The sequence below is a fragment of the Malus sylvestris genome, chromosome 14 (genome assembly GCF_916048215.2).
Source record: "Malus sylvestris chromosome 14, drMalSylv7.2, whole genome shotgun sequence".
Lineage (NCBI taxonomy): Eukaryota > Viridiplantae > Streptophyta > Magnoliopsida > Rosales > Rosaceae > Malus > Malus sylvestris.
Window position 1 is genome coordinate 13,716,555 of NC_062273.1, and position 5,073 is coordinate 13,721,627.

The 5,073-nt window shown below is 32.3% G+C and overlaps 1 long non-coding RNA gene across 2 annotated transcripts; it reads left to right on the forward strand.

The window, feature by feature from the left end:
• Positions 1-310: 310 nt before the first annotated feature.
• On the forward strand, positions 311-2,113 carry LOC126600314 (uncharacterized). 2 transcript variants are annotated; one of them, XR_007615416.1, is made up of 4 exons: positions 311-453; positions 739-812; positions 1,227-1,317; positions 1,889-2,113. It is a non-coding gene; the product is annotated as an uncharacterized LOC126600314 (long non-coding RNA). The 2 variants fall into 2 exon arrangements; XR_007615417.1 differs by having other exon boundaries at positions 739-807.
• The last annotated feature ends 2,960 nt before the right edge of the window (positions 2,114-5,073 follow it).

Here is a 5,073-nt window from a genome sequence, read left to right on the forward strand (position 1 = left end):
CTTCAATTTAAAATATTTACACTTGTGGATACCACAAATTCTTATATTATACTTAATGAAAGAATAAATAAACTCTAAAGGTGCGTTTGTTATACATAAGAAAAAAAAATCGAATCAGAACCCTCTATTAAAATTAGAAATCAGTATAAGACAAAATTTAAATGCACGAATTGTTGGCCAGTGCTATTTGAATGTACCATGCATGTCACTCACAATTCTAAACTTAAGAAAACGCTATTTAACAAATTAAAAGGAGAGCCGTGCGGGATAAAAGGGCAGTATCAACATAGACGCGGGGAGTTAGAAAAAAAATTAAGAATTAGTCTCTCCGTCCCATTCCTTCTCCCTATCCTTTTCCCTCTCCACCTCCATCTCCGTCGCTGCAATTAGACAGACCGACAGCCTCATTCCGGTGGAAATCGAAACCATCGTCAAAGTCAAATCCTAAAAAAGGTTTTTCCCTCCTAATTGTCATCTTCAATTTACGTTTCTGATGGATAAACCCATCAGTTTTTTGCGTAATTCTCTTAGGGTTTTAATTTTTTTTTTTCGATTCTTTCGAGTATATTGTGGGTTCTTCCCCTTCTAATTCTCATCTGCAATTGTTTTACCTTCTGCGGGGTGGGGGATGTGGCTGGGTACTATATATGGATTGGTGGAATCAGGGTTTAATTCTTTTCAATTTTTTTACTGGAATATATATATCTCTCTCTAAATTTGTTCAATTTTCCTATACAGAGGGCGGTTACAAGGCTGGGCTTATATACTGAAGAATCTGATTATATTCTAGGCTAGCTGCTTTCTTTGGTAAGGTATGTTGTTACACCGTCACCCTCAGCCTATCTTATTCATTGTTTGATTGCTGGTCCTAATGAATGTTGCATGTAAAATTAAATTTGTAAACATGTAAACAGGGAGTAGATACTTTATATGCCATGGACAGGGAATGGATACGAAATCCGAATCGAGTGAGTAGGGAATATTTAAATGGGATTTCAGAATTTTTGAAAAGTGCAAGCAAACATGTCAACGCTGAGGGTTATACTAAGTGCCCATGCCAGAATTGTAACAACTGTAGATTGAAGTCATTGAGAGAAATTCAGCAAGATTTGGGGATATTGTTGAAAACAATGTCCTTTGACTTTAATTCCAGATTTCCACTGTAATTTTTCGATATTGTGGTCTAGGTTTGACATATTTGTTTTTCCTTTCTATAACACTTGCAGGTTGTCTATGGCTCAGTGGAATTCTGGGCTAGATAGCTTACAACTGGTATCAGCACGGCATGGAGACCAATGTGAGGATCATTCACACCAGGTAATTTTGATATTTGAGGATTAACTTGATTAGTAGATGTCTATATCTTCTTGTTTACACTGATAAAGATTATAAACAATGATGAATTAGGATGCTTTAGTATAGTTTATTTATGTTTCCAGGTGCATATGCTTATGTTCTAGAGTTATAACCTACTTAGCTAGGTGATTGGTATTGTTATGTTTATATAACTTATAGACCTTTCAAGGATTTATATGATCTACTTATCATGCTGCCTTGTTTACAGAGTGTGATAATCATGTTGCCTTGCTGTTTATAATGTTTATCTTGTTGTTTACAATGATGAATGACATATAAGTAATTGATGCTAACTTGATTATTACCTGGTATCTATTAAACATGTAATTTTGCTAGGTTGTGATGCTGCATGGCGTTGGTAAGTTAACTTGATTAGTAGATATCTTTATCTTGTTGTTTACACATTTATGGTTTCATAAGTTATTTGTTTAGAAATACCACTCTAGTGTGGCCTTGCGTTCCTTAATGTCAATGATATTTAGCACCCTTAACGTTTGCTAATCAAGTTTTTTAATTTGTTTTTCTTCTACAGTTGTTTGATACTGGAATGTTTCATGATGATCCTTATCGTTTCCCGATTTCATGATGCTGCATATCAACTTGATGAGGACTATAGTGAGAATGGTGATACTTAAGGATATTTTATCTATATTATAGTAATCTCGAAATGAAAACATAGATATTTTTGTATTTTGTAACTACACCGAATTGTGAACCTTACATTAGTTTATATTACATGAATTTTGTGTTGTTCCTACATTAATTCTTCATTCACGCCCCTTCTCGATCTCTTAAGCTTGCTTGTTTGTGATGGTTAAAAATATTATTAAAAATTAGAAAATATTGGACTTGACATGTTTTGTCGGCACAAAATTAATTAGCCAACAAATGTTTTTGTTCACAAAAGATTCAACCAACTAATTATTTTGTCTACACAAGTAATTTGAGCCGACAAACCAATTTGTTGTCATAGGACTACATAGCCGAAAAACCATTTTGTCACGACAAGATTACTTAGCCGCCAAAATGTTTTGTCGCGACAAGATTACTCAGCCGACAAAATATTTTGTCGCGACAAGATCACTAAGCCAACAAATAACTTCATCACGAAAAAACAACCTATGCTGACAAAATATTTTGTCGCAATGTTGTTTTGGTGACGGGCACAGTTTGACGGCTGAGATTTGTCGCCTTAAAAATGAGCCGACGAAATATCAAGATTTGTCGAGAAAGATCTTGCCCGACATGCTTTTAGCGACAAAATTGCCGACAAAATTTTTCGTTGGGAAAGGCTCTTTGCCGACGAATTTTGACTTTTGCCGACAAACTATTTTTGTCGGCAAAGTGGAAATTTCTAGTAGTGGCATTTGATGAGAACCCTAAACTTTGTGGCTCTCCACTTCTACATGAGTGTAGAGAAATTGATGTAGATAATGAGAACAATGTTGACTAAGATGCGGCCAATGAATGCTATGAGTTTCCCTGGTTTTATGTTTGTGCAGCCCTAGGTTTCATTGTCAGATTTTGGGGAGTTGGTGATTCTTTAATTCTTAAGAAGACATGGAGGTACACATAATTTCGGTTCCTGGATAATAGACAAGGTTCGCTCTATGTGAAGGTAGTAGTGTGCATGACCAAGATGAAGAGAAAGATTAAGGACTAGATTGTACTTGTCATTGTATATTTTTAATTTCAATAAACAATGTGATGCAGTTTTTGTTTGAAAACATTAAATGGTTCAATAGCACAATAGTAGTTTACTGATTCTAAAATAAAAGAGGTTGAAAATAAGAACGTGCTCCAACAAACTAACATAAAAATAAAAATAAAAATAAAAATAAAAATAAAAAAATAAAAAAATATAGAAAAGAAAAAGAAAAGAAGGAACTATGGACTTCTTTCAATAAGCAGCACATTAAAAAGAGGTTCCTCTTCAATCCACGCCACAAAAATAAACACACTGATGTCCATAGTTCTAATAGAAGAAATGTGGCCGCAAATAATATCAAAGAAGTTGGTGTTCCTTTCATGTCAAACTCCTAAACGTTTACTTAGTCAGTGAAGGGTTCTGAAATCTCTCTTTGACGTATCGAAGGGTTCTGAAATCTCTCTTTGACGTATTGGTGGGTTCTGAAATTTCTCATGGTGTATTGAAGGGTTTGGAAATTTCTCTTTGACGTGTTCAAGGGTTTGGAAAAATGTACATTAAGGGCGGTCGTGGAACTTGTTGAAGGGTTTGGCCCCATCTTGACCAACTGAGGTCTTTGCTTTTTACTATAAGCAATATTTTTTATTTTTTTGCATTATATGTCTTTTGTTTAATAACCATTCATCATGGTTTTTATACGGTTGTGTGGAATTTTATGCCTTTGCCTCAGGAGAAGCTACGCATGCTTTCCATGGGAATTTTTTTTCATTGTGCAAGAACATAAGGGGTACCACATGTTTTTATATAAGTAATGAGAAATTTTATTTTTTAAGTTATTAACTTTTTAACACACATATTTTACTATTTATATAATGACACATGATGTACCATCCCGTATGCCCGTCACATTGAAAAATATCTCGTTAGGTGGTTGGCAATGGAAGAAAACAATCTTAAGAGGAAATCTCCCTTTGACATATTGAAGTGTTTGGAAAATGTACATTACCGTGTGGTCATGGTTTTTCTTAATGAGTTTGCAATGCGATAATTTTATTTTTTTTAGAAAACTTCATTTTATTCCTTAATAAAGATGAGTTTGACTATAACCTCGTACAAGATTAAAATCTAATCTTAGTCCCTAATAGATTTAATTCTCTCATTTATTAATTATGTTTTGATGTTCTTTTTCTTTCTTTTTTCCTATTTTTATTTTATTAATTACATTTAACTTTCATTTTCATTTCATTCATCATAATATGTCTACATTTATAGGTAAACTAATTTTTTTTGTATATAATATAGGAGTATACAATTTGTATAATCTTCATTTAGATACATTACTTCATTTGATATATTACAGTATATCCATTGATACAAATATATAGGTATATTAATTCAATACGATACATTGAGGTACCTACATTTTGGTACATACATTTTAGTATTGATATTTAGGTACATTAATCAATATAATACGATTCGGTATATAAATTTAGGTTCATTATAATATATGTCAGTACAAACATTTCGGTACAATCATTTCTGTACACTTATATATTTACATATTTATGTGTCTCTAATTTCTTTTAATATTTTCTCATTTATGTTCATTTATAATTGAAAGATCTTACATGTGCATATTAATAAAATTAAAATTTTAATGTAGAGACATTAAATAACAAAAATAGAATATAAACTAGTTTAGGAATAAACTAGCAAAGAAGCCCACACTTTGCTGCGGGTTTGAAACCATAATCAAACTTTAGCACTCATTTGTAAATTATTTAAGAATAAATGAAAGCCAACTGAATTCACATAATATTTATTATTCATCTATAATATAGTCCGACAACAAAGTCTTATATATAACTTGACTAACCCAAATCATTTCATTAAAAAAATGCATTTTGATCTTTACTATCACAGAATGTGTTGGTTTTATAAGTTTAAGATAAATTAGAAAGGTTTTGTTGGATTGGTTTACAAAAAGAGAGGGATTGTTTGTTGCGTAAAAGGAGAGCTTAACTCTTTCACTCAATTATTTGACATTAATTACACAAACCCAATTC